This window comes from Populus trichocarpa, chromosome 17 (genome assembly GCF_000002775.5).
Source record: "Populus trichocarpa isolate Nisqually-1 chromosome 17, P.trichocarpa_v4.1, whole genome shotgun sequence".
Classification (NCBI taxonomy): domain Eukaryota; kingdom Viridiplantae; phylum Streptophyta; class Magnoliopsida; order Malpighiales; family Salicaceae; genus Populus; species Populus trichocarpa.
In genome coordinates, this window is record NC_037301.2 from 3,780,075 (window position 1) to 3,794,426 (window position 14,352).

Here is a 14,352-nt window from a genome sequence, read left to right on the forward strand (position 1 = left end):
TTGTGACACGGTTACAAAAAAAAATAAGAAAAATTTACTGTTTCACCGATGGGTACACCGACGAACTATAACCCGTCGATATTTACAAAGAGTTGAAAAAAAATTACGGGAGTGTGCCACATTCACCGACGGAGTCACCGACGGCCTATAACCCATCGGTATTTCACAGAGAGTTCAAAAAAAATTACGGGAGTGTGCCACAATCACTGACGGACTCGCCGATGGTTTTACCAATGTATATTACCGACGGACTCATCGACGCAATACCCACACCCCGAAGCGCACGCATGTCAGACACGTGTCCGTCGTGCAGACGTACCGACGAATCGAAAAGTCTGGCGGGATTTTCGAAATGTTTTGGTGCGCATATCAATTAATTGTCGACGGAATTACTGACGGAATTTAATTTCACCGACAACAATTAATGTCCGTCGGTAATTCCGTTGGAAAAATTGTCATATAAAACACCCCCTTCCCCCCATTTGGTTCATTTTTTTCTCTCGGCTCAGTTTCTCTTCTTCTCCATTTCTCTTCTCCTCTCCGGTTGCATTTGGCTTTTTGAAGAGATTTTCTTATTTTGGTGGTAGTTTTAAAAGGTATGTATTCTTTTTTCTTTATCTTTGTATTTTTTTTTAATTTTAATCATGATTTTTTTTTTTTGTGTTCTTCGTTTTGTGTATTGTTTGTAGATAAAATCTTAAATTCAACACACTATTAAGGTAAGCATTTTTTTGTGTATTGTTTGTTTTGTGTTTAGGTTGTTTTGTATAGTGTTTTTTAGTTTTTTCATTTTATTTATTAATTTTATGATATTATTGTTTGTATTGCTATAATTGTTATTGTTGAATTTATGTTAAAAATATTAATTTATATATAGAATTACATTTAATTAGTTTATCTTAATTTAGGATATTATTGTTTGTATTGCTATAATTGTTATTGTTGAATTTATGTTAAAAATATTAATTTATATATAGAATTACATTTAATTAATTTATCTTAATTTAGGATATTATTGTTTGTATTGCTATAATTGTTATTGTTGAATTTATGTTTTAAATGTTAATTGAAATATAGAATTAAATTTAATTAGTTGAAATTGATTCTTTTACTTGAATTTTGTTAACTGATGTTATTGAATAAGATGTTTTGTGTTGATGATGATGAGTTGGGTTGAGATCCAGGATGATTGGATAGGGATGTGAAATAAAATTGGAAGTGTAATATGATTTTGTCGATAACTTGGGACCCCCCCCAGTATAGGGGAGACTCTGTCGATTTTTTTTAAATAATCGAAGTTAATTATGTAATTATTCGTATAAATTTGTGTAGATGCGTAGAATGAAATCTACAGCATGTCGTTAGAAGACGGTTGCAGCTAGTTCTTCTAGTAGCAAGGAGGACGTATCCTTAGGTGTTGATCACATCGAGGAATCTACGCCAACTTGTGATGCTGCCTCTTCTAGCACGGTTTCACGGCGCATAAGCGGTGTGCCTTCACAGCGGGGTCAATTCACCCGCAAGTACCAGGCACAATGGAAGGATGACCTCTCAATGTAAGTTTGTTTAGGTTTTACTTTTTTTTTTATATACTTATAACATAATTTATGAACAACTAATTAATATTATTACTTCTATTTAATTTCAGGTTCACAAACATTGAGGCTGCAAGGGCTATAACATTGGCGTTTAAATCGTCGATGGAGATTCCATTGTTTCAATTGAGCCAGGTTTCCAAACATCCTGAGTGGAAACCTGATATTGATGCATGGTTTAAGCGATTTCAGGTCGGTGTTAGTTTTTAATTTTCAGCTTATTTTTAATAAATAATTTTTATAATTTTATATCTTGTAATATTTTTATTTTATATGAATTATTTATATACACAGAACAAATTTAAGTGGGATAGGGCGAACAATAATGTTGTGAGGAGGGTATGGGAGAATCACGCAGCAACTAGGTAACATCGAAAATAATATTTATTTTTGCTTTATAATTTTATATTTTAAATTCTAATTTGTTACTATGGAAGTAGGTTGCGTGATTTTTGGTATGACACCAAAAAAAAATAAAAAAGAAACGCGAGGGATAACAGTCTTGAAGGATGGAATGAGGTGGTGGTTTGGCGGGAATTCAAACCGCCATTCATCTCGGGGGAAATATGGACGACATATATTGAGCACGTGACCTCAGAGCGGTTCTCACACTCCAGCACCGACAACCGGAACCGGCAAATTCATGGTTCGGTGACTACGCACACTGGCGGATCCGTCCCATTCAGCGCACATGCAAAGCGGATGGTAAGATTAATTTTAATGAAATATATCGTTAATTAATTTGTCGTTCCTTATTAACTTTCAACCTATTTTTTCCTTACAGGTTGCGTCTTTTAGACGTGAGCCGAGTCCAATGGAGCTGTTTGTAGAGACGCATGTGCGGAGTCAAGACCGCCAAAAGGGGGTGCAACAGTTTGTGGACAACCGTGCTCAGCACTTCGTGGTATGTTCGGTCATTCATTTTATTTTGTAAGTTATTATTTTCTTGAATTGCATCTTGAATGATGATTTTTTTTAAAATTTTCAGGAGACTTATAATAGCCGGTTGAGGGAGAGATATGGGGACCATCCTTCAACCCATCCAGATTTCGATCTAGATTTGTGGATGGAGGTGGGATCGTCTGGTGGACCCGATAAAAATCGGGTCTACGGGCTCTCCAACACTACCGCTGAAAACTTGCGTTCGGCTCGTAGTGTCTCAACCGTTGGGAGCTCTCCATCAGTATCGAGCACCCAGTCTGAGGAGTTGGTTGCCTTGAAATAACAATATCAATAACTCTCGATGAATTATGATGAGCTCCGTCAAATAGTCATGGAGTTGAGATCAAAGATGGGTGATGATACTTGTGTAGCTCCTTTTTGGCCGCACGGTCCCGTGAACAACCAGCCTCCTCCTCCTCCTCCTCCTCCTCCAGCTCCGCCGCTATTCTAGTTTAATTTTGTTTTTTAAACACATTAAATTTGTAATGAATATTTGGATGAATATTATTTAACATTAATTTTATATTTTTAATGTTTAATCCAATTTTATTTGTTTATTAGAGTTTTACTATTAATAAATTATTTTTTTTGTATATTTTAAATATATACCGACGGATATCCGTCGGTATTACATAAAGAGTTGCCAAATAATTACCAGCCATGCCATCATTACCGACAGATATTATCCATCGATGATAAACACACAGACGGATTTACCGACGGATAATATCCGTCGGTATTACACAGAGAGTTGCCACACAATTACCACCGATGCCATCGTTACCAACGGATTATCCGTCGGTAATTACCGTTGAAAATTCAGACGGATTTAGTTAGTCGGTAATGTTCCTGCGGGAAAGTTTTTGTTTGGCGCGCGTATCCGTCTGTAAGGCCGTCAGTGTTCCATCGGTGGGTTGTTTTTTTTATTTGCGACAGAATTAGCGATGGAACAGGGATTTACCGACGACTATTATACCGACGGACGTGTTCCGTCGGTAATTATTTCACCGACGGAGTTCATTCCTTTCACCGACGGAATTAGTCCATCGGTAAAACTGTTTAAAACTATTTAATCAGACAACTCAGTTTCAGCAGCAAATCACAATTTCGCTATAGGCAATACAATTTCGGGAGCGAATCAAAAATTCGCTACAGAACACACAATTCGGCAGCGAATCACAAATTCACTGCAGAACACACAATTTTTCATTAGGTTCCAACAAGCTCACATGATTTCAGCATGAACACACACATACGCATGCAATAATCAATCCTACCACATAAACTGTCACTAAATTCCAGCAGAATACACACTTGCAATAATCAATTCCAGCACAAAATCTTTCATCAAATTCCAGCAGAATACACACATGCAATAATCAATTCCACCACAAAAATCTTTCATCAAATTCCAGCAGACCACACACATGCATGGTGTCCAACCCCATAGCTAAGGCCGACCCTCTCCCATGATTTGTTCTTTCCATTCTATTCATTTTTCTTTGTTAGATGTTCTGGAAATTGGCCTCATTTTGTTTCTGTTTCCTTGTCCTCTTGGTTAATTTCAGTTTCCTTCACAACTAGCTTAGGTCTTAGGTCAGTTTTCTTAGGATCTTCTTCTTCATTCCCAATGGTGTTTACATACGACTCTTGGATGTGAGCCAAGCCCAATAGAGCTTTTTGTGGAGACCCACGTGCGGAGTGAAAATCGCCAAAAGGGGATGCAACAATTCATCGACAACCGCACTCAACATTTTGTTGTATGTTCGTTCAACCATTTTCTTTTGTAAGTTATTATTTTCTTGAATTCAATTTGATGCTCTTAGTTTTTATTTCCATGAGACATAAAATAGCTGGTTGAGAGAGAGATATGGAGACGATCCTTCGACCCACCCAGATTTTGATTCGGATTTGTGGATGGTGACAGGATCGTCTGGTGGACCCAATAAAAATCAGGTGTATAGACTCTCCAACACTACGATCGAGAACTAGTGGATGACCCGTAGTGTCTCTGCGGATTTTGAACAACTGTGCCAAATGGTCATAGACATGAGATCACTGATGGGTGCTACATGTGTACCCTCTTTTTGGTTGTATAGTCCCGGGAACGACCAGCCTTCTCCTCCTCCTCCTCCAACACTGCTATTGTTCTAGTTTAATTTTTATTTAAACATATAAATTTATAATGAATATTTGGATTTAATTTTTATATGAACAACATACAATTTTTGTAATTATTTTTTTTGTTCAAAAGATTTTTTTTTTAATTTTTTTTTAATTATTACAGACGGATATACCGTCGGACATAATCCGTCGGTATATTCTAGAGGCAAGGGGAACAATTTACTTCATATGCCACTACAACACTGTTACATCATCGACAAAATTATTTCGTCGGTATTTTATAGAGAGTTGGAATAAAATTACAATAAATGCCACCGCCAATCACCGATGGAATAATTCTATTGGTGTATTAAAGTGGGTATTTTTTTTCTTACATATTCCGTCTGTAAAAACATCGAGTTTTTTTTTACCGATAGAAATGACATTACCAACGAACGATTATCGTTCGTAAATCTATTGGTAAAAATGTTGCCGATAGAATGTTAGTGTAAATACCGACAAAAGATTTTATTGGTAAAACTATTAAATCTACTAAATGCTTTCAATATATGAGTTTTACATGGTTTAAATGCTTTAAAGTCAAATTGAAGAATCTACTAAATAGAGTGATTGATTTTACATGTCTTATATTTTCGAGCTTGAGTTGATGTATTTTTGTTCCACTAGTTTAGATGGCTTTTGAGTTACATTTCCAAATGTTTTCCACCATGATCCTAAGCCGCATTACAAACCTTGAAAAGTCTTTATGATTCAAGTTTTGCATGTGATCCTAGTGGTGGAAAATAAGAAGATATACAAGCCTGTGGTAGAGCATTTTTGTTGGAATGAATTTGAGTGAAACACATACCTTTCAAACACATGAAAGTCGAGTGTTTATTTCTATGAGGGTCTACATATTTAGCTTATTCTATCTTTAAATGTAAATGCTTGTTAATAATTATAAGTTGTCTAAGAATTTTTATTCATGATATGTTATTATTTTTGAAGAGATTGATTGTTTTTTCTTGATGACATTGCAACCTTTATTTTGTTTTTCATGGAAAGTGAATTTCAGTTTTGCTCGAGGACAAGCAAAAGTTAAATGTCATAGTTTTCTCTATTAATGTTTAGTATTTTATACTTATTTGATGCCTAAATATATTCGTTATTTTTATATTTTGATTTAGAATGTAAATGAAGGCGTTAATGGCAAAACAATTTAATTGGGTGATTCTGGACATTTTTTACACAACTTTGTAATTGGGGTATAACTCTCTCATCCAATTTCTGATTGAGGTGCTCCAAAATGCTATGGAACCCTAAGGAATGTATCTACAACTTTCATGTTTTGCGTTTGGAGAGATACTAACTACATCGAGTTCGCAATTGGGCATAAAGACGTTGCACCTATACTTCCAACATGTTGGAATGTCCTTAAGCATGCAAATCTAATATGATGTGATTTATTTTCGGAAGCTTCCAAACTTGATGCATGAATTATAGATGATGACATCACTTTTCTTGTTATATTATAATTCTATTTTATTATTTAATAATTTCATTGAATATTCAGATTTGGTGGTTATTATTAGAGAGTATTTTAGAAGATTTTGGAGGATTCTAAAGAGGAAACAAAAAAAAATTGTGTAAAGGAGAAAAAAGGAGATCATATCGGATTTTGTCTCCCTTCTCTGTTTTTTCTTCCTCTTCCCCAATTTCTTTCTCAATTTCTTTCTCTTCTTTATGATATTCATGATGGTATTGTGTAACTAATTTTGCTTTGAGTATTGGATGTTCTTTTGTGCCTATTTTTCATGATTTTCTTGTTTAATTATTATGAGACTTCTAGTTTATTATTCGTTGCAATCTACTGATGGGTTTAGGCATGTTCAAAAAAACCGACCAACCGATTAAACCGAAAAAACCGAGAAAAAATTAACCGAAAAAACCGAACTGAAAAAAACCGAATAAACCGATTAAAAAATAAAAAAAACTGACCGGTCCGGTTCGGTTCCGGTTTAAAAAAGCTTAAACCGATTGAACCGGACCAAACCGAACCGGTTTCATTAAATCTAAAAAAAAGGTATAAAAAGAAAATCCTAACCCTAAAACTAAATACCCTAACCCTCACAGCCGCTCCACTCATTTTTCCCCTTTCCCCCTTCCTTTTCCCATAACCCTAACAGCCGCCCCCCTCCCTTTCCCCTTTCCCCCTTCCCCCTCCCATAACCCTAACAGGCGCCCCCCTCCCTTTCCCCCTTCCCCCTCTCCCTTTCCCCCTTCCTTTTCCCATAACCGTTACAGCCGCCCCCTTCCTTTTCCCTTAACCTTTCCAGCCGCCCCCTCCCTTTCCTCTTTCCTTTTCCCCTAACCCTTCATGATCTCAATCTTAAGGGCTTCAAGGGAACATAAATCATCTCAAAAGGTCAAATCTGAACTTCTGGTTCAGGTAGATGGTGTAAACAATAGTCCCACTTGTGAAGATGGCCATCAGAAAATAATGATGGTTTTGGCAGCTACAAACTTTTCTTGGGACATAGATGAGGCACTAAGATTGTTTCATTGTCTTCTTGTAAATATTTTTGAGAATTTTTTGCTTTTTGGAAGTCTTAGATTCATCCTAAATGGCAATCTATCAAAGATGTAGTACAACATCTCGTTTCTCCATTGGCACAAAACCCAGATTAAGGTATACAACGACAGCAACAGAAATGCTTCGGTTTTTCTGGTTTTGGATGCTAAAAACCGACCCGAACCGAACAAAACCGGTTCGGTTTGAACCGGTTTTTGGTTTGGTTCAGGTTATATTAACCAGGACTATTATTTTTCGGTTTGGTTGAATTTTTGGGTTAAAACCGGACCGAACCGGACCGTGAACACCCCTAGATGGGTTAGATATTAAGTATGCAATTGTTTGATCTCTTTTATCTCTGAAGCAATTGAGATTTAATTATTTGTTGTGTTAGAAATTAGTAAATTTTAGGAAGATTTTTTGACTAAATTAAATTTAACTGCTTGTGCTTGTGTTGATTAGCTTCATCAATCTCTTTAATTTTTAAGGTTAGTACTAAATTTAATTTTAGTGCCTGTCTTAAGTTGTTTAGTAGTTAGGGTTAATTTGATTGCTTATTTTCTAATTAACTATAATTAAAAAGAGATAAGAAAATAGTTCTAATATTGAATATTCAAAATATGAATGGATATATATGCATTAGTTGTAAAAGACTTATAGTTGATGTTGACTTAGACCTAGGGTTCTTTTTGTGATTGATTTTGATAATTTTTATTGAGTTGTCTCTTAGGTAGTTTTCTTTCCATTTCTTATACATGGATGACTTGACCGTGGCCTTATATATCCATTCATATTTTGAATATTATTAAAACAAATGCAGAGGCCTATTGAACTTATTAAAACAACAAATGCAGAGGCCAATCATTTGGGCTTTGCCTTGTATTTTCATGCACTAACCTTTAAGCCTTCCATGCGAACAATCATACATTTACTTAACCAATAAAATGACAAGACAACCTAAAAAGAAAGGAATTGTTTTTTAGGAATACAATCCCAACTAAATGTAAACTCAAACATGAATAGATGAATAAATTCTTTATGTTGTTCCATCACAAAGATTTAAGGGGTAATTAATAAGTCTAGAATTCACACATAAAACACCAGGACCAAGTCATAGTGTATGAGGTAAGGCCTATACCCAAAGCCTAAATGATCATGGATTGTAGTAGGAGGTCTACAGCCCGAGTGCACATTTAACATTTTTTAAGCCTAGATAGACCATATGACCCAATGCTCTCCTAAACTCGGGATAGGTTGCTTAATTTCCAATCACTTATTCTCCAAGATGGGTTCGGTTTCTTCACCAAGTCTAACAATGAAATGCACCCTGTAGAACAAACCCAAACAGAAACCTGAAGGCACTAGGCAAGGCTTGGTAAGAAAGTCCGACGTAAGTAAAGTCCGACCCGAAGGCACTAGGCAAGGCTTGGTAAGCAAAGTCCGACCAACAACATTTGCACCCAACTTTTGTGTAGTTAGTAATTAGCATTAAATGCTATCATATCCTCATGTTATTATTGGGTATTTAGCATATACATGTCTAATGGAGGATTCGTATGTCAATGTCCTTTCGATTCAACAATATACTACCAACTATTATAGGCTATTATCTTAAATGATTGATTTCAAACCAAGTATTAAAGTATTTTTCACACTTTACCCTTGTCTATATGCAGGTTAGAGTGATTCTTCACTTTTTAAATATTCATAAATCACGAGGTAGGGTTTAACGTCATATTTTTTGGCATTCTTTTATCATCTTCTTGGTCACTTTTCTTGTAAACACAACCCTTAAAGTGTTATTATTCTTACAACCTGACTAACTTTAGCATAAGAGAATCTTCTAGTTTACAGGTTTACGCAATTTCTGATGATTACCAAGCCCAACAAGTCTATTTCAACATTTCATACCATTACCACAAAGGTTAGAAGTTTTCCTTAAACCTCGTGAACAATGAATTCTGACAGTGTGGTGTCGCGATAAAATACAAACAAATTAGCTTTCAGAAATTAGAATCTCACCAATATCTGAAAACTCATTTGGACTCTCTCCAAATAATGAACAAGAATTTTACAAACTTAATCTGCCCTTTACTAATTAGAACGAGGCTTTAAATAGCCAAATTACAAACAACTGAAAATTACAAATAACTGAAATTGACAATTAAACAATTAATTGTCCGTTACATAAAACAGTACCCACTTCCACCATCTTTAATGGGCACAATAAAAGAAATAGCAAAACAGACACAAATGATAATTAATAAGGGTAGTGGGCAGTTATTGACAATTAAAGGAAATAACAAAACGGACGCTAGTACTTAATATCTTGATGGCCACGTAGTGAAGCAAAGGCAAAATGCATCATTGCCGCCCTCCCAAAGAACTTGCCTCCGGCAAGTATTGCTGGATATAGTCGCGATACACTTCAGGAGCGAGACGGTGTACTTCATCTCCTTGGAGCCAAACAGAATCCGAAAGAGGCTTGTGTGCCCACTGAACCAAAAATTTATAATAACCACCCCTACGAGTAGAGACAAACTGATGGTCTAACACAGCAAGGATACCATCAGATGGAGAAGGAGTCGATGGAACACGGATTGGGATGTCGTCCAAAGGGGATGGAAAGTCATTTTGACCGTTGAATGCAGTCAAATCTTCAATATTGAAAACCGGACTAATAGCATAAGTAGGAGGTAAGTCAATAACATAGGCATTAGGTCCCAGCTTTTTCAGAACGGTGAAGGGTCCTGCACGACGAGCATGGAGTTTGTTGTAGCTGCCAGGAGGAAAACGTTCTGAACGTAATCGAATCAGCACTTGATCACCGACCTCGAATTGTTTATCTCGTTTCCGTAAATTGGCACGTTGAGCATAAACTTCTGTCTGCAGGGCAATTTTTTTACGAACTTCCTCATGGACGGACATCATGTGAGCAGCAAAATCTAACCCTGCTTCGCTCGTCCTTTGTGGTAAGGGTAACGAGATAATATCCAAAGGTGTTCGCGGAGTCATACCATAAACAAGCTGGAATGGAGAGCTACCCGTGGTGCGATTGACCGAATTATTGTAGGCAAATTCAGCTTGTGGGAGAATCAGATCCCAACTGGTTGCATGATCATCAATTAGACAGCGCAACAAATTTCCTAAACTGCGGTTGACAACCTCAGTCTGCCCGTCAGTCTATGGGTGGAATGCGCTAGAGAAAGCCAGTTTAGTGCCCAATTTCGCCCACAATGTTTTCCAGAAATAACTGATGAACTTCACATCGCGATCTGAGACAATAGTAGTAGGGAGGCCGTGCAACCTCACAACTTCTTTTAAAAATAGGGAAGCAACATTAGAGGCATCATATGTTTTATGACATGGAACAAAATGAGCCATTTTAGAGAAACGATCTACCACCACCATTACAGAGTCGTTGTGACGTTGAGTACGGGGTAGGCTAAGAACAAAATCCATGCTGATATCAACCCAAGGGTGATGAGGAATTGGCAAAGGAGTGTAGAGACCAGTGTTTTGTTTTGTACCTTTGTTAACTTGGCAGATTCGACACCTGGAGATTATCGTGTGCACATCACGTCGCATATGTGGCCAAAAAAAACGGTCAGCCACCAACAGGTATGTTTTATCAAACCCGAAATGGCCAGCTAATCCCCCTCCATGCAATTCCATAATGATGAAATCACGTATTGAACCTCCTGGAACACAAATTCGACCGTTCTTTGTGAGATATCCACCTGATACGGAAAAGTCGGTTTTGGTAGATGTGTTGGACTGCAGTGCTGCCCAGATATCCTTGAAATGCTTGTCTGATGCATAGTCATCCTTCATGGCTTCGAAACTGGCAGCATTAATAGTGAATGTAGTCAGGATATGTGGTCGTCGACTGAGGGCGTCTGCCACCTTATTCTCACGGCCAGCAGTATGTCGAATAGTGAAGTTAAATTGCTGAAGGTAGTCGAACCATCTTGCATGTTTGGCATTTAACCTGTTTTGAGAGTTGAGGTGTCTCAAAGAGTCATGGTCAGTAAATAAAATGAATTCACGATGTACCAAGTAAAGGCGCCAATGTTTTAAAGTCTGAACCAAAGCATAAAACTCCACTTCATAGGCTGAGTATTTGCGCCGAGACTCGTTGAGTTTTTCGTTAAAAAAAGCAATAGGATGTCCTTCTTGGCTCAATACTCCACCGATACCAACATTAGAGGCATCACAAGCAATCTCAAATACCTTTGAAAAGTCAGGAAGCTTCAAAACCGGGGCAGAAGACATCTTTTGTTTTATCTCACCAAATGCCTTGGCAGCTGCGGGCGTCCACTTGAAGATCTTGGACTTTAGGCATTCGGTGATAGGGGCTGTGATGGTGCTAAACCCTGGGACAAACCTGCGATAAAATGTTGCCAAACCCAAGAAGCTGCGTATATCAAAAAAAGATTGAGGTTCAGGCCATTCACGGATTGCTTGGACCTTTGAGGAGTCAGCTTCAACGCCTTTGTGTGATACAATGAACCCTAAAAAATTGGTCTTTTGTTCAAGGAAGGAGCATTTACCCTTGTTGATGTAGAGATGTTCTGTTCTTAGCGTTTCCAAAACCTGGCGTAGGTGTTCCAAATGTACTGTAACAGACTTGCTAAAAATGAGTATATCATCAAAATATACTACAACAAATTTTCCAAGGAAAGGTCGAAGTGCTTGTGTCATGACACGCATAAACGTGCTTGGAGCATTGGTGAGGCCGAATGGCATAACTAACCATTCATATAGCCCTTCTTTTGTCTTGAAAGCAGTTTTCCATTCATCCCCAGGCTTTACTCGGATTTGGTGGTATCCACTCCGCAAATCAATCTTACTGAAAATCACGGCACCACCCAATTGGTCCAACATGTCATCCAAGCGTGGAATTGGAAACCGGTATTTCACTGTGATTTTGTTCACCGCTCGGCTGTCGATACACATTCGCCAGCTACCATCTTTTTTTGGGGTGAGTAATGCAGGTACAGCGCAGGGGCTCAAACTTTCACGGATGAATCCTTTAGTCAATAATTCTTGTACCTGTCTTTGGAGTTCAGCATGCTCAGTTGGGCTCATTCTATAATGAGGTAAATTGGGTAGAGACGAACCTGGAACAAAATCGATGGCATGTTGAATGTCTCGTAATGGTGGTAACTGTTGGGGAAGGTCTTCTGGCATTAAGTCTTCAAATTCTTGGAGAAGGAATTTAACATTTTCAGGGACTTTACCATCTAGCTGTTTGGATTCGCGTCCTACTAAGAAAAGAAGAATGTTCCCATCTTGCATGGCTTCTTTGACTTGTCGCATAGTCAGCATCAGGTTGGATTTCTTAGGACCTTCAAACGCAGAGATGTGGAGTGGTTCCAATACCACTTTCCGATCGTGCATCTTGAACGAATAGGTATTCTCCAGACCATCATAATTGACACGCCTATCATACATCCATGGCCTCCCCAATAACAGATGACATACGGTCATTGGCAATACATCACACCAAACTTGGTCTTCGTACTTCTTGCCAAATGAAAATTTCACAAGACAGCGACTTTGAACCAAAATTGAATTGTTATCATTAATCCAACGCACCTGATATGGCGTGGGATGTGTCTCTTGGGAAAGACCAAGACGCTCAACTATTTCCTTGGCCACAACATTCATGCTACTACCGTTGTCGATGATAACATTCAGAGCTTTGTCTCCGTATGCAACCCTTGTGTGGAAGATATTGGTTCTCCTCCAGTCATGGTCCACATCCTCTTTGGTTTTATGCCCTGTCAAAACATGTTGAATCACACAAATGGGTAGATCAGTGGCTTGTAATCGTTCTTCCTTGGAATCAGTTTCTTCTTGGATATGGTCTTCTTCATGGTTAATTTCAGCATCATCAAACACCAGGTCCTTCTCACATATATAAGCCACTCTCTGATCTCAAGTGGGACATACCACCGCAAAGTGTCCACGTCCTTTGCATTTGTAACATTGGGGTTCCTCTCCGAAAGCCTTTTCTTTTCCTTTAAAATCGCCATTCACATTTCCTCTTGTTGATTCGACTGTTGGTTTTGCACTGGTAGGGACTGGGAAACGAAAATTACCAGAGTCAGCAGAATAAAAACGACGTGTGTTATTCGAGGTCTGTCTCTCAAATTGTAAAGCTAGCTGGTAAGCTTCCTCAACATTATACAGTCGGGCCGTCAACATGTCTTTGCGAATATCAGGTTTCAATCCCTTCAAATACCGAGCTAATACTTGAGACTCGGTTTCGTTGGTCTTGCTCCTCACTGTTAGTTCATGAAATCGCTCTGTATACTGGTCCACCGTAGTTCTGTTATTTTGATTCCATTGGAGCATGTCTTCATAGATGAGTTGTTCATAGTTTATGGGTAAGTATTTTGCTTCTAACCGTGCCTTCATATCTTCCCACTCTACCATAGGGGCCTGACGGGTTCGCCTAAGTCTCTCTTCCACACTGCTCCACCAAGCACGGGCTGGTCCTTTAAGCTTTAATTTGACAAACTGAACCTTGCGTTCTCCAGGTACTGAGAACCAGTCGAAATAGTCTTCAAGTGAAGTAATCCAATCAAAAAATGCCTCCGGATTGAGTTTGCCATAAAAGTCTGCTACTTCCACCTTCATGCGTCTGGCTAATTCATCCCAGACGTTTCTTTGAACATCTGTATCGCGTGGTTGTCCATGTATAGCCCTGTGTCTCACCCCGCCCATCTGCACTTCCTCAATTTCATCTTCGTCGTCCCCAACCCCTTCTCGTCTTCTTTGTACACGTCTGGCTTCCCTAGGTGGTCGCCCCACTTCTCTATTGCTGCGTTCGTCAATTACGTCCAAACGATGCATCATCACGTTCAAAGTTTGAGAAAATTGATCAAGTTGTTGTTGAAAACTTGATGAGGCTTGAAAAGTATCGGTGTTTGGGTTTGGATTTGAAGAGCTGGGAATGTTGGAACCTTGATCCATGATGTTATATGAATAACCACTTCTGGTTTTTGGCATAAGGAAGTTTTGAAAATCAAAACCGGCTCTGATACCAATTTGGTGTTGCGATAAAATACAAACAAATTAGCTCTCAGAAATTAGAATCTCACCAATATCTGAAAACTCATTTGGACTCTC

At 38.1% G+C, this 14,352-nt stretch overlaps 1 protein-coding gene across 1 annotated transcript in view; it reads right to left on the reverse strand.

Moving 5' to 3' along the window:
- Positions 1 to 14,352, reverse strand: part of LOC7461269 (7-deoxyloganetin glucosyltransferase) — a 37,936-nt gene that overhangs the window by 21,222 nt on the left and 2,362 nt on the right. The gene's annotated exons all lie outside the window — the stretch shown is intronic.